We start from the raw sequence: 21,418 nt of genomic DNA, 5'->3' as shown, positions 1-21,418 counted from the left end.
TGGGCACCTTTGAACACCATTTCATTGTAGGTGATAGCCAGACCTGTGGGCTCTGTGAAAAATAACTTGAGCTGTGAAGTAATGCAATATCTTCAAGGTTGCAAATCTATTGCATTCTATTATGATACTTCTGTAATATTTTCAATGTAAATTCTATAGTATTTAGGAAGACCGATCAGACACAATGGGCCAAAACTTCTGTTTACTCAGACAGCATTTTACCCAGCTTCAAATGGGTACTGTAAAAATGCTTTGCCTTCTGATTGCAAGCTAATGTCTTTCTCAATCCCATATCTTATTTTGTAAGGGGATATTTTTCCAGATTATAAAAATCACCTAACAACTCCTTCTTGCTGGTAGGGTGGGGTTTTTTAACCTATGGAGCTAAACCTCTGTATATCACCGCAAACTATTGAAGGTGGGATATGTTATATAGCTCTCTGGCTTAATTTTAACATGAGAATATGTCTTTGGATTCAAGTGGATTCATAATCTCATTTTACTAAAATATTAGGAAAGAACAGTACATCAAAAGGGCAGAAAAAATCCATTATGTAACTCCAAATCTGGGGAAAAAAGATAATTAGATATAAGTGGAGTCCTTTTCAACCAACATTTTAGTAGAAGTTGTATTGTAATTTGACAGTTCTATGATTGATATTTTATTCAAATTTAGTAATATAAAACCTAATCACATAGAAAGAGCTTTGACAAATATGGTTAATAACATCTTTCCCAATATTTTATCAGGGTACATACTGCACAAAGTTAGTGCAAAATAGCTACAATAATGTACAGCAATCAAAAAAAATGGATTTGAGAATGAGTTAAAATTATTCAGTTACATTATTTTATATTTTTGGCAATATGCTTTTGTCAACTTTTTAAAATGAATGTAACATTTGTAATTATAAATGAGAAAATTAACATCAGAGCACATTAAAGAAAAAGAAATCATTATGTTTAACATGTGTGACTCATTGAAGTGTGGTGAGTAGGAGGTTCTGTGTAGTAACCTTAATTGTATGGAAGATAAGGGACATTTTGCATTCTTTTCTGTCTCTCTCTTCAGACACTCATGAACCAAACCTCCATGTAGTACAGATGAATAGAATTTTGGCTATTTTACTGAACCAGCTTCATATAACTATTAAAGACGTACAAGCTGTTTTACACACAGTGGGATGGAAACTGGCTAGAGGAACATAAGCTAAGGAACAAAACTGAGACAATCCTGTCTGCTTTATGAAAATGATTGCATATTGTAATCGACATAACTTTTATAGTAGGAACATCATCCACATGTCAGCCAATAAGGCCTAAATAAATCCTTTCTGTAGTTTTGGGCTTAGGTCCATACAAGTCAGTCAAATCACATTATCACATGCAGATGCTGAAAACACAGCTGATCTCAGTGCTCTGTGGTCCAATTCTTCATCCTTCTTATCCTGACAGAGAGTGTAAGCATAAAAAGTCTTCAAGAGAGTCAAACTCCAGAAATACGAATTCCTACTATAATGAGTAATTGGACCCCTGTCTGACCTAGTGGACAGAAAAAGATGATATTACAATATTTTACGCTAGGAAAAAATAAATTAAAGGATAACAGTCATTTCCACAGAGTGCACAAAGAAGAAATGAGCAGAGCATGAAGTTAATTAACCCCTGCAAAACTTATCCCCAAACCAGAACAAATATAGATTAATTCCTATTGTCCAATCACTCTCTTAACTCCGTAAAATTACTTCAAATTTTCCTTCATCCCACTCTCTCTTCAGACCCATCTTTCCTCCTCAAGAGGAAGAAATGTAACATGAATTCTAGAGGCCTGAACAATTTCATGTGTGTTTTGTTCCACTATATGATCTATTTTTGTCTCAGGCATATGTACAAGCATATTTTTGTTACATTATCCTTTGCAACGTGTTCGCCAATAAGAAAAAGCATGGCAAATTCATCCTGTATTCATAGTTAGATATCTTATTTTAAAAGTTTGGCCTAGCTAAGCAAGCTGACAATCTCACAAACATTGGTAAGTATTGATTAGTTATAAATTGGCTTCTATTCACATGAACTGAATTGCTACAGAAATGTACAGCGATTTCTATGGATCTGTTTGAAAAAAGGGGAAAATCTGTATTTCCTAAAAACAACACAACCTGACAGATTCACCACCACTAGCTCCTTCTTGATACTTTCACATTCAGTGCTTTGCTCACGACTTCTCCACTATCCCTGTAAAAGTCTCAGTGCAGGTAGGCAGGTCTTAGTCACCCAGAGTGATTTCATTACATGACTGAAGGAAAGGTCAAATCAGAATGAAAGTTTGGGAGGACTGGGAAGGTGAAAAAAGGAACAGAATGAGTTGGGTCTTTTTATAAACAGTTGCTCTGATGTGGCTTGCCTTTAGGACTCTGGAACACTGCTCTAGTTCTCTGATTTGCACCTCTGTGTACAGAATAATATTCCCTTTCCTAAAGACTACCTGCAAAAACTGAACTTCAAATTTTTTTTTAGAAACACTGAGAAGTTGCTGAGATACTCCATTTATATCATACAAATTTGTGTAAGAAGAAATCTAAAAAGACAAAATATGAAACATCCATTTTAAGCATCCTTTTACTGGATGTAACTACTGGAGTAACCAGTGGTCTCAAGACAGCAGCTAAGCAAAAATTGAAATCAGAGGCTAATGGAAGGAGATTTTTTAAAAGCAAATTGTTTGAAGGGTAAACTAAAGTCCTAGAAGAAAGGGGTGACAGAACATAGAGTTACAAAGTTATAAGGATAGTCTCAATCTGCAAGCAAGATCATCATTCTTTCAATCTCCCTTGACTTCCATGATTTTGACTGTGGCCTCAGGGCATGGCTGCAACATACACAGTAAATAATAAACAATGCAATAGGTCCTCAAGGCATTCTCTATTTCAGTGGAGCTCTTGACCTATTAACATCCTGGAAATAGTTTTTTTGGCACTGTCATAAATAAATTGGGCCATTTCTTGCTTGAGGGGCCCATTCTGGCAAGATATTTCAGAACATAAAATAGGCCATGGCTGCTGACAGAGGTTGAACATGTCCTTTTACATGCAATGAAAAGATGCCAAAGAACCTGAATGAACTGAAAAAAAACAGAATAAACAAAAAAAATTTGCATATTTATATTCTTCACTCGTTTTAAATTTAGAGCAAAACTTCAAGACTTCACTGCATTCATAATATAAGAGTTAAGAGCTGTCCAGGTCTGCAGAAAAATTGACTTCTTAAAAATAAAATGAATAAACAAATTACTAGTGTTTGTAAAACTCAAGTATTTCCATTAATTGAAATTCCATGATATTTTATTTTAGAAAAATTGCAATACTGAAGTTTTACCACAAAGTTAAGGAGCTTTCTCATTAGAGAACCTCTTAAGAATCACAAGTCCTAGGATTTACAGGACATGGGATCACAAAGGTGCTCAAATATTTTGCATTACACTAAAAAATTCTAATATTAGATTTCTAAAAATGCAAACATCAGCTTCAAGCCTCAGTGTCTTATAATTGGTGACCAACACCAACGTAATTTTTGTTAGCCTACATCCAGACTCCTTCAGGTCTTGAAAAATCTTAGTTCCCTGCTGCATAATGGACAAGATTAAACAGGAAAAATTATAATTGTGTTCAGTTGTACCTCTTTCCTGGTGGTGGTTTTGTAGCATGGGAGAGCGACAAAACCATGTCTTCCAGGCTGGAGATACAAAAATGTGTCCTATACCTGGAAATAGTAATCTATTATAGAAGAAGTGAGCATTGCCCCAGCAACACTTACGTTTAAATCAGTGAATGTAGTTCAAGTGTGGCAAGTACATTGAACATTCTGATTTAGAGGATGAGATATCCTTGTCCAGAATCCCATATGACTTTCACCTGCTTCATCTGTCCTGCTTCACCAAAAATGCTACATTGCTTACTAAAATATTTCATGGATTGCCTACCCAGAGCTGTCTTCAGCCCTTGGCAGGTTGCATTAAAGCTGGAAATCCAATAAACCCCAGAAATCTCAGATATCTGGTAGCCCATCTAAGCAATTATTAAAAAACCACAAAGTCCAAGGTCTCCTATAGTTGATATGGTAGGATTTTCAGTCAACCAGGTGAAATACTAAGGACTTTGTATAGAAGAAAGTAAACCTGCCTAGATATTTTATAATGAAAAGCCTTGTCAAATTGAAAATTGACTAACATTTACATGTTCTGTGGGAATATGCCAATTTCAGTGCATTTCTGAGGGATAGTTTAAATGCACTTTAAAATATAAATTTGCTTATGCTCACTCATCTCTCCAACCATTGTTCATTTTCCTATTAAACCTTACATGATTTCCAAGCACTGGAGGTTTTCACCTAAGTAACAACACTTTTTTTTTTTTTTTTTTTTCCCCCATGACTAGGAATCCAACTTGCAACTCACTTCAAGAAGTAAAAGTTTGTTTTCTTGCTTGGCTTAGAGCTACTTTTTTTCTAATTGCAGATTAGCTTTATTTGTATAGGTGGGACTGGCCTCTTCATCCAAACTGACTGCCCCAAAAGCTTAAAAATCATCACTCAACCCTCACAACACAGCAAAGCACCCAAATGCAAAGTAGAATCACATGATACGGCAATTCTTTTTGAAATCAAGTAGTAAGAACATGCCACTCATAGACCTGATTAAACCTGTTCAGAAACATTCTTTTGAAATTTCTCTTAAAATTCATAATTCAGTAAAATTAGAACATTTGCACAGCAGTTCAGCTTCACCAAGTACCTGCCAAGTCTCCTGCTCAGCCCTGCAGCAGTTTAACTCAGGGTCAGAGATCCCAGAGTTGCCAGTGTGCATGCCAGCTGGAATGGAAGAGACATAAATAAAACATATTGAGCGATGGGAGGGTGGTACTGAGGTAAAGTCGTTTTTTTCTTGTGTATCCCTGTAACAGTGGTGATCACAATGCCACAGCAACCTTGCTTGCACCGCAGAATATAGGACTAAATAGATGGGTGTATTCTTTGCAGTAGTAGAGCAAACAGATTGCATTCTTCATGTAATTAGGAAAGTTAGCACGCTTCTGAGGTGTGACTGCTACCCCTGTACCCGGGCTGGGGATACTCAAGCTGTAATCAACCTACCACCAGTAAAAGTGAATTTAGACAATATTCAGTGACTTGGTAAGACCCAGAATCCCTGGCAGGTATGTTCTTCACAATCAAAATGTTTATTGTATTGGAATTTACTAAACTTTAATTGTTTTTCCTGCGGTTTTCCGAGCCAGGTATTTGCTCAAAGATGATTTATTTTGAAGTTTCTGCACAAAATTGTTCAGTCATTTCTGGGAATGATAGCAAAGGCTGAAAACCTCTTGCATCTCTTACAATGAGATGCCTAGGTAGTTCAAATACACCTTTACTTGACATAAGAGATACACAAAGTAGAGATAGAGAGGAGAGAAATAAGGGGAAAAGAAAGAGAAGAAAAATAAAAGGAACAATAGTTAAATAAATCTTCTGCTCCCATCATAGCCAATTCTCCCCGATGCGTGGTGTTCAAGCCAGTAAATTCCCAGAATCTCTGGCAGAAATTTATCAGACATTACTTTTAATACTACACTGAAGAAGGAAAAGAAAATAAGCCCACAAACTCCACCTGGTATTCAGGAAGATGACTCATGTCGTTGTCTTCAGGTAGCAGAAGTAATTTTGTCTGACATCTTCCAGTTAGTAATAGTGCCCTGATTTCATATGCTACGGCATACTAGCCCATTACTTAATTGGTTAATAAACAGATATATTCAATAATCATGGTGGACTGTGCCAAACTGCCAGTCTTTGTTCTAGAAACACATGCTGGCAATTAATAATGATGATTTAATACAAGGATCTATTACAAGTAGGGTTTGGCTGCTATGAATTTGTACAGAGCAAGAAAGCACATTCAGCTTTTCAAGGTCTTCTGCGTCTAAGAGGGAAGAAAGAAAGCGAAGAGGCTGGCATGGTACGGGTGCTTTCCCTTCATCAAGCGGAGAGGGTGATGAAGCAAGCAAGCAAACGCAAGGAGATCCGTCCAGCTTTGTCAGATAGCAAGCCATAGGGATTCTATGATAACGGCACTGAGGGACTGCATTAGCGCTGCCGGGAAATACAAGCAGATAATGAAACGACAGTGAAAATGGCAGGGTGGGCAGATCTGGTTCAACAGGGAGCCTGCGTTCAGAGGGGCTGCTGCTGCTGCGTGGTGACGCGGTTCGGCGGGTGGCGGCGAGGCCGGCATGTGGCTCCGCCAGAACAATAGCGGTTGAGTGCAGATGGGCACTTCCCCCCCAAAACCACCCCTGGCAGCCCACTTGTGGGGAGGGATACGCAGACATACGCTCCAGTCTCCATGGCAACCACTTACTTCAGCGTGACATCAAGCCCAGATCAAAACTCCATAGGCGTCAGATAGTACATGCTGTTTCTTTCCTTGAATTAATAATATTGATTTAAAAGGCAGGTTCCATTAACTGTTTCTTCTCGATGCCGGGGATAATTACTGTCTGCGGTGCCTGTATTATTCCGGTGACTTGAAAACAGGAAGCACAGCATCAAGTTAAATAATTCATGCTGTGCTGCTGCTCACTCTGTTCTTGGAAGCAGAGTTATTGCTAACTGGGCACGGTAATTTCAGCACAGGGTGATAGGATTACGAAATGTCTAATTGCCCTCTCATGTGATAAGATTACTTTTCTGAAAAAGCTTTAATTCTTCCAAGCTGAGGCAAACAATCCAGACAAGTGGCCAAACAAGAGCAGCCTGCTTGAATATTGCTGTGACTTTCCTTCTGAAAGCAGTGAAAAGTGCAGTCGAGGCTTCATTCGCCTTTACCCCTCCTCTTTCCTTCCTCAAAAAAAGCAGCGTGAAGAACCCTTTTCAAAAGCAAACACCCAGTCATGAGGGGCTGGCGGTGAGGGAGTTCCTTGCACCACTGTAGGAGCACTCCCTCAGTCAATTATATGATGTTAGCAGGCTCTGTGGGGCTTCCCAGTTAATCTCCCAAAGCTGCAATGTTGGTAGTCGTGATACAAGCATCTCAGGGTGGGCTTGCATGTGAAATTGGAGGAAAACGGAACAGAAATCCTCAGGTTTCTGTGATACATGCAGAGTGCCTCAAGGAGAAAAGCCTGAACAAACCAGGACAGTGACACTTCTGAGTGATGGGAAGCAGGGATTTTTTACCATCTAGGCAGAAATATTTTTGGCACCTGAACAAACCTTTCCATTCACAAAGGGAAAGCTACCGCTTTGAGGCTATATTAGGAGACTGAATATCTGATAGCATTCAAGAACATCTAAGTACTACTGCACCTCCTGGGCCATGGGTCACCCATCGCCTGAGAGAATTTTCTTGCTCACTATGAGAAATGTTGATTATGGGGCTTATTTGGAAATTTTGAAGCAGAACAGATTTCTTGAAAGAGCTGGAGGCTCATCTAATTCTGAAATTGTGTTGGGTAAAAATATGTACACTTGATTAACTTCCACACCAGACTAGAAGGTACGTACAGAACTCAGGTGCTTACAGGATTAAGCAGTTAAAGGCAGGAAGAACAGATGTACTGCTTCAGACCAAGAGTTCACCTAACCCAGTAACCCGTCCTCAAGAACACTCACAAGATTATGCCAGGAGAATTGAAGAAGAGGGAAGAACAGGCAACCAAACACAAGAATAGGGAAATAACAACATTTACCCCATTTCCCCCCATTTCTCTCTACTTTCTGCACATGGGTATCTGTCAAACTTGACATATTTAGTCTATTAAGTAATCTCCAAAGGATATTTCCTATTTTTCCTATTTTTCTACAGTTCCCCCAGAAAGAAAAAACGCGTTTTCATCCACAACAGACTTTGGCAAGAAGTTCAATAGATCTAGTACTTATTTTAACTAAAGCTATTTTCCTTTGTTTTGTTTCGAAACTGGCACCTACCAAATTTATTCAAGAGCCTCTAGTTCCTGAACGGGCAGTGAAGTGTCTGTCTCTGTGAAACCCTTCCATATCACTCAGGAGTGGAGCAGCAGAAGGCAGTCTGGATTGCTGCCCAGGTTTGGTGGATATATGACTACATGAGTCTTCATATAGGAGAGGTTCAGGTGGACAGAATTATTCATGTTCAAATACATGGTTTGTATCTTCCAGTACACTGACCAACAGGATTAGTCCAAAAAGTTTCTCTATGACAGATTTTAGTGGCCAGCCTTGACCATGGAACTTACAACGGTGAATGTCACCATGACATTCTTTCAGGTATCAAACTATTGGGTAAGTAGTGTGGGGAACTAGGCATCTTGGTAAGAGTTTGTAAGAACAAAACCTAGCATACAGGACACCAGTCAAAACGATTAAGAACATAAGAAATTACAATTTGTTCTTTTCATTTGTTTTTCTCTCTATGAGCACTGCGAAGCTGGACAACTGAATCTAATGATCTCTTGTCCAAATTACTTCAAAAAATATATTTGTCAGAGGATTAACCTACAGTGTGGTGCTAATGTGACTAGGACAGTGGGGACTATTTTGTTTATGTGACAAGTGAGGATCCAAAATCGGACAGCCATAATTGTGGAGAGACAGGACCATTTAAAGAATCTGAATGTGCTGAGACACCGAATGCCAGGTCTGTATTAAAGGAATTCTGGATAACATGCAGTGTAAGACTTCAGCCTGTATTTCATGCATGGTCTCGACTCACTGCTCACGTGGTGTATAACCTGCAGTGGTGGCTCCCCCCAGCCACATGTAGCATGAGAAACAGTTCTGAGGTGTTTGGCATCACACCTACTACACGCTGGCAGCCGATAGCCATGGCCATCCTTCAAGCTCAGAATTAGCGTCTGGGCACTGTGAGGGGCTGTTGTTTTCTGCATAACTCAGAGCAACTGGCATTTCTAAAATTGGATTGTTGAAATGTGCTAGTCATAACATTCTGTTCTCTTCTCCCCAACTTCATGAAGCACATGCTTAGTTCAGCCACTCTGTCTAAATGATTTCTACTGTGGAGATTTTGGTGTCTTTCCCTCAGCCGTCTGTCAGTGGTACTGACCCTGTTCACATGGCTTTAGAATTAAAAATGAGAATTTCCATAAGCAAATTCAAGGAAAGGGGAAGGATATTAAATATTGTATCCTGTCTCACATACACACACATACACGTGTGTATGTACATATAGTTTGGAGTTAGACTCAATGATGCTTATGAGTCCCTTCCAACTCAAGATATTCTATGAAATATAGATACATATATATACACAGACACAAAACCCCCCCAACAACTTATGAGAATTTTCCATTTTTGTTTCTATTCTTTAACACCACTTGGGCATGGGGTTTATCCCACCCTTCTGTATCCAGTATCACTATGTCGTACTAATATACAGAACTCCTTATCATGGCCAGACCCCAGGGCACTATGCAATCATGAGGGAAAAAAATGATTTGTCAAAAGAACAGATATAAAATACAGATGACAATGAAGGTAGAAAATGAGAAAATATCAATAAATTTTAAAGATGGTTTAAAAGTTGGCATACTATCTGACAATCAGAAACACAGGAGAGCTTAGCCCTTCCATATGAGCAACCTGTCCAAAGGGTGAGACGCAATATGAAAAGGGAATGAAGCTGCTCATTTGAAAATACATACGTGGGGAGGGATATATTTGGGAAAAAAAGTGAGGCAGGAGATGCTAAGGCTAGAGGTGAAAGTTTAATGTCTGCTTTCTTGTGAAATTTGCATCTTTAGAATAATTTATAGTGGTCCAATCATTATCCTAAGCTGCGTCCAACCTTAGAAGTCATGAAACCAGCTAACTTGTTTCCCCACACAAGCAGAATAGCTCAGGAACTGACTGCACTGCCAGTCATCAGACAGCAGTTTTGTAGTCAAAATGGTTGTAGGCAAATGTGAAGGACAGGCTTTGTAGGAAGAAAAAGTATTTTTTAACAGGTCAGCTGACATAATGGGAAGGAAAGGACAAAAGTTTTTCAGAGCAGGAAAATCGATTGCTTCATATTTATTCACGTAGAGTTCCTTTTATAAGATATTTATGGCACTTACAAGTTCAGGCAATTAATTTATGAAATATTTGTATAATGCTGATTGATAGCATATTGTAATTATATTAGTATAGCAGCATCATCATTGCCTAAAGTTATGTGATCTGCAGTGAAAGACCCAGCAAGTGGACCTATACAGGAGAGTGGCTGAACCTCAGTAGGATTGTACAGACAAAAAAAGACGTGGAGATAAGACCTTGAAACGAAAGATACTGGATATCCTTTCAAAGCTGGACTGCTTTCTGCTCAGGTGTGTCAAGATAGATATGAACACCGTGTTTCAGTTCTCTGCAATATAGAATCCAACTACAGTTAGAAGAAAAGATCCTCCCAACATTTTGTTTTTAATATTTAGACATTGGTTTCCCACGGCATATACAGTTGAACTGCTTGTACATTTGTTTGTCAGACTGCACTTACTACCTATTGCATTATTGATTAAATTTTCAGCGAATTGGAAAGAGAAGTCGAAGTCTCAAAGATAATTAAATTCCTGCAAGTTTCATGAAGTATGTTGGCTGATTAAAGGAGAATGCCAGGAAGAGAAAGACAGGCAGAATTCATCTGTTATATGTCTTGTTTTGGCAGCAGAACACATGTACCTACTGGCCAGTCAGCCAAGCATACTGACTGGCAAACAAAAACGTGCACAGCTTTGGGTAGTCACAGCTAATGACTAATTTAATCTGTTCTGTGGTTCATGGAACAACCTACTCTTATAGCCTTATCTGCAGAAGTGTTGCAATACAAAAAATCAGCAAAATTGTCAGTAAAGAAATGTTGAAGACATATGTTATTCTCTACTGTCTGGCTGATTCAGCTTCACATTACAAATAGCCTTCCAAATACACGAGAGCTCCTGAAAGCGGTTTTATGTAACATGACATCCTACCAAATACACTGCGGAAATGCCACGGGGGTATATTCAGATTTCCGTATTCACAGTTTTTAACAAGCTATAAACTAAGGCTCAGCATCACTGGAGAGCAGAAGCAACAATCATCCTGTGCCTTTTGTTGGTGTGTTAGGAACACTGTGGAGCCCTGGGAGAGAGAAGTACAAAAGGAAGCAACTGAGGGTACAGCTGCCTGATGTTGGAAGCTGATCTGAAATCCATGTTTGCCTCCAGCCCTTGTGGTGCTCTTGTCCACCCTCACCCCATGACAGCACAGTACCATGAAGCCATCAGACACATCAGGGACTGTTCTGCTAAAAATCAATTATTTTCTAGTGTGTTTGGCTTTTAATAGGATCAAGTCCATAATCTGGGTGACCACAGAGAAGAATTTAGGAGTTCTCCTCTGGGAGCAAAGGAGGAGGAGGAGTTTGATCCTTTCAATGGCAGTTCAGCCTTAGCTGATGAAACCACAGCTCTGAGATAATTCGGCAAACCACTATCTGCTGTATTTGGCCTGAGTAATTTTCTGGAGACACATATTGGAAAGACAGGACTGCAGAATAGGTGCTAAGAAAATATACCTGCCCTGATTTGCAATCAGCCTAGAATCTTCACCATATTCCCCATATTCCCTGTGCTTTGAAGGGACCGAAGGGGTCTCTGAGCTCTGAAGGGGCATTCAGCAAGGCAGAGCATTTTATTAGTATGTGAGAAAGAAGCTTATATAGGAAGGATGTTCTGTTCCTAGACAGTGAAATATTAGAATGAATATAGATTCACTAATATCTCAGTTGCAGCAGAGAGATACAACGATTTTGGGCCCATTTTTGTAATGGACCACAATTTGACCCAAATACATCATTAAAGCATGTGTTAGAATGTGTGCTGAGTTCTGTACAATGCAAAAAAAAGAAGGTTAAAAATTACCAAAATATTAGCACTCTTCCAACCGTATTGACTATTCCCTTATAACTTGATATTTAGTGTTGCATTTATAAATTCTAACACCGCAATAATAAATCTTAGCACTATAAACACACTTGCAAGTCCTGATTTTTTAAAAGCACAGTTCTATTCTGAGCTGGAACAATACATTGTCCTTGGAAGCCTATTTTAAAGCTTTTCTTTCAGTACAGGTTTTCTTCGCTCAGTGTTTTGCCACCAAAATGCAATGTTCCCATTGACAGTGGCAGCAAGAGCAGAGAAGGGTTTTTTGCATAGAAGGTTTTTTGTTTGTTTATTTCTTTGTTTGTACATATAAATATCGTTGGATGCCTGCAATTTCATTTGAAGGACAAGAAGAGGTCTTCGGCTCCTCACACAACCTAAGTGCTAGAAAATTGTTGTACTTACATCGTGTGCCTGTCTGCCCACTCACCTCTTACTCACTCTTCCTGTCTTTAATCAGACCCTGTTGTTACCACGTAACAGTTTTCTGTGCCAGAGAGGGGGGGAAAAAAAAAAAAAGAAAAAAAGATAGAGAAACCTTGCTGTAAATGATTAGCATTCTAGGATTCTCAGTACAATTTCCCTTTAATTTCGTATTACATCCCATTCCTCAAACAATCCAGGGAATAAGAAAGAAAAAGCATTTTTATAGGAAATCCCTTCTTAGGTATTGCAGTTGCGTGAGCATGGCCAGGACGTGTCTATACCGTAGAAGTCCCACATGCACACAGTCCACGTGCCCACAGCTGAGGGCTTCCTGCACACCCCAGGGAAGTGCCACCTGCATGTTAAGCAGGCAGTCCGTCCCCGGAGACTGCCTCTCCAGCTAGGATTTCTCCTTAACGAGAGGGGGGAGGGAAGGAAGGGTTCTGAATTATAAAGCCAGAATGGGAAGCCCCTGAAGAGACAAAACGCTGAATTATTCATTGCGCAGTTTCTAATTGTTCTTGAAGTTAGTGGTACCGTTTGTAGCTAAATCGGCTCCACGTTGCTGTTTTCCCCTCCTCTCCCTCCTTCCTTAGGACTAAAGAAGGGAGGGAGAAGGAAAGACGTCCCTGAAACGCTTGTATCAGTCCTGCTGCAGCTCTTGTCGTGCAGCGGGCCAGAACTTAGAACCAAATACACACTAAAAACTAAATGTTGCCAATTATTTATAGGCATACATTATAATCTCAGTTCTGATATTTAATAGAGTCTCTCATTAAAGGTCACAGTAACTGATGGTCTAGATCATACCAATCTAACCTAGTGTCCTATTTTTCAGTCGGTAGCTAGCATTAACAGCAGCAAGAAACCCAGTGCTGGACAATTATGAGCTAAACTGTCCACGAGGAAAATATTTTCCTGCCCTTCATGAGCTAGTGGCTGGGCAACACCTGGATACATAGCAATGTCCGTACCGTTAAAAGAAGAGCAGCACAATTACACATGGCATTACCCAGATTATCCTGCAGCTCTGGTTTGAATAGGACTGAAGCCTTGGTCACAGTAACAACAGACAATAACGGCTCATTCCATAAATTAAATATGCAGTGCATGAGCAAAACTTACATTTCAAAAGTTGTTTTTTCTTTTCATGTATGTCTGTTACACCTTAAATAAGTAAAACAACTAATTGGGGACATCCACTTGACATTGTCTTTGCCTGTCATGATTACACATTGCTTTATCATTTCACATCTTGAAACCATGTTTTCCCATCTAAATTAACTATTCCCAACCTTTTAATCCCACATTTCTGTTTTCTGAATCATTTCTGTCATCTGGCTCTGGTTTTACTGTAGCCTTTTGAGATGGGAAGATTAGAACCCATTGATTCATGTAATGGCATTATACATGCTAACATGTTGTTTCCTTTATGACCACCAATGCAGAATGAGCAAAGGTCAATTAAGCTGACACCGCTGCTTATCCTTCCGATCGATATTGCCTCATTGTTTCCTTGCTCCCCTACATCTGCCTATCTGTTGTTACACTCGGATTGCAAGGTCTTTCAGGCTTGGAGATGTTCCACTCTGTAATGCATGAGCATAGTAGAGGCCCAATCAGTGTCTGGAGAATCTGTTGAAATACAAAATAGTTAATATACAAATGACAAATAATAAAGGGTTCACACTGGTGGCCTAGTCTTATATTTTAATTTTTTATTACTATTATTTTTCCCAGAGTCACTTCAGTTAATTTAGAACCCAGTAATGTGTATAAATCAAATTATTTACTGGAATGTGCATTACTTAGCATTTACCTTTATTGAATTTCATTTGCCATCAAGCTGCACATCCAACTCGTTAGATTCCCTGAATCTATTAAATATTCAGATACATCTTCTGTCTTTGGAAGCCTCTTTGCTGCAGATTGCTGAAAACTAGGAGGATATACCAGGAGAAGTATTAGTATTTGCCTTTCTTAGTATGATCTTTCCCTATATGTTTGCTATCAGAAACAGGGTACAAGATGAAGTAGATATATCATATGACCCAGCATAGCTATTCTGATATTATTATGTCTTTTTGAATTTTCCTGAGTTTGTTAATGTTAGTAGCTGTGTCATACATGGATTTTACCACCTCATTGCTCCTTCTTTTTACATCAACCTTTTAATTGTATGTAAAAGAAATGAAAGGTAAGGCAACTTCACTTCTAATTCTTTTTTTTTTCTTGATGAAATTTGAGTGCCTTTTTTATCTTTTACTTGGTTATTAATCTATGATAGTACTTTTCCCACAAACCAATTGTTATTTAGCTTCCCATGTGGGATTTAGCAAAAACTTTGAAAACCAGATAAAAAGTTTCCGACATTGGTTTTCCTACATACAAAGTCTACATACACTGGGATCTCTTTAGGATCAAAATCCTATTGTATTCATGTGTGAAGTCAAGCTTGTTTATCTTCCTCAAACTAGGAATTTTTATAGATTAAAATTTAATTACTGTTTCAACCAATGTTACCTGTTATTCCAAGAAAACTTGGCAGTATTCAGTTCCAAGACCTTTCTCAAAGCAACTTCAGGTAGAAACACTTCATCCCCTCAAACGCTTGCATAAATTTTAAGGATTCAGAACTACAAAAGACTTTAATTAGAAGTTGCAAACCCCTTGTGCACACTCAGCAGCTTCACTCACCCAGCTCCAGAACTCAGACACAGACAGCATCCTGTGCTCAGGAGCTGCTGCTCATCAGTTTATCAATTTGTCTGAGTGCCTTTGTTTCTCACTGTACCTGATCTTTATTATTTTTCAAGGGGCAATCCTCTGCAAGGTAGAAATAATTTCTCTTCCTTGTAATGTTCTTTTTAATTGCTTCTCCCTGATGCTCAAGCCAACCAACCAATTTAAACCCTAGAAGCCTTCTTGTTTACAGTTTAGCACAAAATATTATTTATTTTTTTCTGTTTAGCTATTTGCTATTCAAACTGCATCTTGCCAGTCTGGCTTTTCATCTCCTGTTTTATACATGACATTACTTGAGTTCCATATTCTGAAAAACATCTGTTTGACTGGAGCGATCTTGAGAGCCTTGCCTGGTGCCCGTGCAACCCTCCCTTCCAAAACACAGGCACTCAAACTTTTGACTGCTTGCCAGTGCTGTGCAATGTTTGCTGTTTATTATCTGTAGTTACTGCACATCCAGCATGGCCTCAGGATCCCAGAATTGTCTGCTGTCAATACACAAGAATGGGTTCAGCACTGAAGAGCCATATGTAGAGGCTGTGCCTCAGAACTACATGCTAATACACAATCACAGGTATCCTTTTCATGTCTCTAATGTATTATTCATGAAAAATCTTTAAAGAAGCATCATTTTGAAGGGTAATATCTCTCAGCACTGTGATAGATTTAAAGAAACAGTCCTTTGTTTTTAACCCCAGCTTTACTGGCAGCGACCATTGGTTACAATGTTGGGCAGCTTGAACTGCATCAGTCGGTTTCACCAAATTAACAGGATTCTCTCTAAATTTGCATATTCTGACTCTGCAGGTTGTCCATTAACTGATTCATTAATTAGAACAAGGTAGAGTACTACCTACTGTTACAAAGCAGAGTTTATTGTGAGTGGAGATAATTAAATAGATAAGCATGAAATCACTCAGAGCACCATAGAAATGCTTCCCTAGTGCACTTCTTAGCTTCGACAACTTAAATTAAAAGGACAAAAAGACTCCTTTCTAACCTCAAAATTATATTTTATTTTCAAGGAAAGAAGCTTTTATGCAGGTCTAAGAAAAGGTGATTCTGAGTGCTGCTGACATTAAGCTAAAATATTCTTGCCTGCTGAAACTTTCTTCTTCATCTCCTGTTGCGCTGGCCACAGCTCTACTGGCTGCATCTACACCAGTAAATTAAATAGGCCATGGATCATTCCGTGAACCTGAGGCCAGCTGGCACTGCATTACACACAAGTCCATAGAGCTAAGCCCTTTTCCCTCCCAGAACAGAGTAGCCAAGTCCAAATGGCCTATTAGGAATCATCCCCTGTCCCTGGTGACAATCCAGAACCAAGTTAGGGATCTGTTACCATTAACAGTATAGTTAATCACAGAGAGCTCTTGAACCCATGCCTGAACCGCTTAGCTTCCCAGCACAAACACCGAGATTGTGTTTCCAACAGGACTGAATAAATGATACTTCTCGTATATTTGCAAGTCTCCCCAAATGAAAAAAACAAATGCTTCATTCGCTCTGGAAAACAGAAAGGAATGACTAAAAACCAAGGTGAATTTAACAACTTATCTGATGCTGTGTCAACCAGCTAGGTTACCAGCTTCTCAGAAGTTATTATTTATAAACTGCAGGCAAAATCCCACAGGAGTGGTAATTGCAAAACACATATTCATGATCCCAAAAGTGTGTATTTGCTCCTACTGCTACCTGCAAGACAAAGAGCCCAGTTCCAGACAGCAGTTCAGCTGGAAACTCTGTCAAGAAGTTGCTGAAATGGCAGATTCACTATCAGAGAAGCAACCAACCATCAGCTGATGTGCAAAGAGCCAGTGGCTGTGAAGGGGACCAGAGCCGAGGTTTGCTGTACCAACCTCCCTGCCCAGAATCTACATAGCTGTGAACTGCTAGTCCCGGTAGGTGATTGTTCTACAAAACAAGCTGCCTCACAGAGCGTGTTTTGGGTTTTTTGTGGGTTTTTTTGGTTTTGGTTTGTTGTTTTTTTTTTCTCATGGAGCTGCAGGAAGGGCTCTTAAAGCTGATCAGAGTAGTCCTCTTTAGACTTAATACACTAAAAGCGAGTGACTGTGAGTCATTACTTACTGGGACGTGAGAGAATGGTATACAATTTGCAGATTTCTTGCCATTTCATCATGCTTTGAGAACTTAAAGGAAGATCTCCATGCTAAGGAGAAATAAAATACTTGATTACAAATGGAGCTGGATGGGAAACAGGTTTTTTTCAGTCTGTAAAACAATGTAAAACAGTTCCAGACTGGGCAGTGTGCAGAACACCTTACAAACCCTTGGAGTGGAGAATGCCAATGTACAGAAGAGCTAATAGCTAGGGTACTCACCCTGCAAGACATCTAAGAACATGCTATGAATCTGAGAGAAAAGGAATTTCATCTTGCCTGACTTACCTTAGGTATATGTCCTAACCACCTGGCAGTTAGCTTTCTCACATTTGGCTAAAAATTTGTTCCCTTAAAAAAAATAAATATTTGTTTAGAGGTACCACAAGAAGCAATAAATTTCTATTGAAATATTTGATTTAAGTGAACTGGCATTTTCCAACCAGAAGCAATCTTACCCCGCTTTAGTAATGGGTCCATATTATTTTACGTTGTTTGAAGAATTTCACTGTGCAAAGTACATTGTAACAGATATTCTATTCTAAAACACTGGAAAAATTGATTAGCTATAAATGTCAACACAATCAATAACTAATTTCTTTAATGCTGTGCAGAATGAAAATAATTAAAATAGCAAAGAGAACTGTTAGTTCTTTTTGTGTTCCTCAGGCAATGAACATTGGCAGTCTGTGAAGAAAGACACAAAAAACCACTCGTACTCTACAATTGCATGGCAGACACATTTTCAAAATCATTCATGTTCTTCCTAATTCAGACTTCTGAAGCATCTTTGAGTTCCATATTTTCATTTTTTCAGTCCTACTTCCTCTACAGTTCTATTTCTTAGATTTCCAACAATACAGTAACTTTTGTTTCTATGGAATATTAATGTTTGATATTCCCTCAGGACTTTGGTATCTCTGTAGTCGTTATGCTATTTCAGGTGTTATTCTACTGGAAGATGCATGTACTTAGACAGGAGATCTCCAAGAAATGGCTAGGTAATTTCAGAAGTGAGACAATCTAATCAGTAATGGCCATGTAACTTTTTTTTTTTTTTTTTATTTTTAAATCTATTCATGCTGGTTATTCTCTGCTCATTATAAAGGAGACTTTTGCCATTCCTTTCAGTAGAGGGAAGGAAGAACCCTAAAACAGTATTAATTCAAAGTGACCAGTAAAGAGCTTTGTTTCTGAGTCTAATATCTATCTCAGGACTTTCCAAGGCTTGTTTAATAGAAACCTCTTTATATACCTTAGAAGCCCTGGAATAAAAATAATTCAACAGTTATTAGATAAATATTTCTGTGTCTGCCAAACAATATTTGTGACATATTTGAGAGAGTAAGCATCAGTCCAAAGGAAAATGTTCATATATTTCTCAACCATTTAGACAGCACAGAGGTAGCTATACATAATTGACTACCATGATAATAGTGCAAAACAAACAACAACAAAAAAAAAAAAGCAAAAAGCCAAGTAATTTCATTTGGTAAAGAAAGCAGTTTATTAACATCTCCTTGCATGTGCATTTTTTAACCTTACCCTAGTGTAAGGAATAGTTTAATGATATTTCATTCTAAACCACTAAAACAAGAAAGTTCCAAATTGATAAAACCCAGCAAAAATGTTCCAGAGAGAGATTTGCTCTGTATATTTTACAAAATTACATTCTTGATCATGTCACTGGTTTTTCAATAATTTAATGCTCTCAGTAATGATGAAGCATTTATAGTTGTTTTTGATCTGGCAAATTAAATCCCTTCTTTCTGTTGCTCAGTTCTTTTTTTCTTAATGGTTCGGTATTTCAAACTTGAAGGCATTAAAAGCAGTGTAGGACAATGGGTATTTAAAAAATGCTTCGTACATGCCAGCCACCAGCATTAAATTGCATATCATTAAATGACAATGTATAATGTGTTAACAGTTCTGTAAAACATTCCATGAAGGTTTAAAAATTTTACTGTGATTCTTTCAAAACACATAACATTTCTGTGGGCTTCCACGCTTTTTGTCATTTAAGCCAATAGCCTTGTTGAGTGTATCCACACCAAATGCATTATATGCCATTTCGATTCCATATCTTCATCCAGTATTTAATACTGCTGTTTGCAATATTGCCAACATCACTAATGTCATCATATTTTTTATGTAAGTTATACTGACAGAAAATGACCTTAATTAAGCAAACAGGAAAACATGAAGAGAACATCATGATCAGATTAAATAGTCACAGTAAGTGAGGGAGTGAGCATTCCATGCCTAAATCAAAGGTTTCTGCTTGTTCTGACAGAATCCAATGTGACAGTGTTTGTGTCAATAAATATAATAAGTCTAGTGTATTGGCAGGTATGCTTTTCAGATTAAGGTAATTGATATCAAACTGTATCAGTATCAGTTCAGTATTGTGACTCAAGCTGTATCTCTTATAATCTGATGGAGAACAGAGGAGATTCATTGCCAATAAACTATGAAAGGGAAACCAGAAAAAAACTTCAGCAACTATTAGAAGTTTATACTGTATAAAGATTTATAGTTCATATTTTGTTTTTTTTAAAATGTGTATTTATAGTTCAAAGATCATCTTCCTTTACACTTCATATTTTCTTTTTTTAAATCTCTATGCTTATAGTTGTGATGCATACAAATAACCTTTTCAAAATGTCATTAGGTTCCTGGCCTCCATGATCTCTCATGGTCTTACATTTACCTTTCTTTAGTAGTCATTCTTCTTGCACTAGGATGATGGAAAAGGGTATCTGAAAGTTCCCAGTATCATTATTTTTAACACATTTTGAACAATATTCTAAATTTTTGAATTTTACCAGAACTTGAATTATACTAGGCAAAACATATGGAAATACACTTGGGTTTTTTGCCAGCTCTGAAAAAGTCTTGATTCTTGCAAGTGTGACATACTAAACAAGGTCTTTAATATCTTCTGGGTGCCTGGCCAGTTTTCTTTGACTGCAATTACAGTTTTGGCAAGATTTTGACACAACTATGCAACCGTGATTATGTTTGGCATATAGTAAAACAATGCATAAGGTAAATAATTACTAATGGTAAGCACTTAAGTAACTCTTCACGCACACCAACTGATTAATATACAGCACTTGCAATGGAGGTGTAGTGTCTTCATATGGAGTCACAAGGTACTGCCAGAAAGTTGTGCTATAATTCTATAGAGCTCTTTGATATTTTTTTATTTGGTATGAGCAGTTGTTTTTCCCAATTGTTCCAAAACAGCCAACACTTACTTGCTTTATTTGCAAAGCAACTAATCAAGAATAACCAATTTCTTCTCTTTAATGAAATTAAGGTTAAATTCTTACAAAATAAAGCAAATGATCAGACTCCTACCAACTTTAAATAGGGTCCAGATTTCATCTTTAGGATTCCTTATGAGTTCAGACCTAGAAAAAACACTCTAATCCCTTTCTGCTTATTTATTACAAACTTCAGCCAGAAAATATAATCATCAGAATTTCCTGAAGGAATACAACACCTGACAATTAGATGGATCAACCTACTTCTCTAATTTTTATATGCCTCCGAACCCAAATCATTCTGTCATCTTATTTAGGCTACTATAACACTCTTCATCTTCTCTCTATAGTAATAGATGACATTTGCAACATAAGCAAAAAATGCAGAAGTCTTATATAGATGTCCGTATGCATATAACACCTATAAAAATGATGCTAAAAAAATAACATTGCAATTGCAAAGTCAAGCTTTCCAAGCATAAGTAACGTAATAAATACGGTTGCCCATGCATTCATAATTCAGCTCTCTGTTATATATCCAGTGTGCAAACCCTTTAATGTTAGCACAATATTTTTCTAGAAAACAGAAGCTCAGTCCACAAAATGGACAGTGTTGGTGTAATAAGCTGCTATTGAACATTTTGCCTTTCCTTATTGTTCTTCATGGATTCCTGTGCTCTGTTTACTGCCTGCCATTCAAATCCTTCTCAGTAAAAGGCACCCACTTGCTTACAGACTTTTCCACCATTATCACCACTGCCATTTTTGAAAGCTTGTTACTATTAACATGCTTTCATTTCAATATCGTGAGCTAAACAATAAGTATTAGTATTACAGATAAGGAACTAAGATAGCAAGAGATCAAAATGTTCATTAATTTTGCTTGAGAAGTCCTGGAGGTTTA

Source organism: Falco naumanni, chromosome 5, assembly GCF_017639655.2.
Source record: "Falco naumanni isolate bFalNau1 chromosome 5, bFalNau1.pat, whole genome shotgun sequence".
In the NCBI taxonomy this organism is placed as follows: Eukaryota; Metazoa; Chordata; class Aves; order Falconiformes; family Falconidae; genus Falco; species Falco naumanni.
This window is presented reverse-complemented; position numbering follows the sequence as displayed.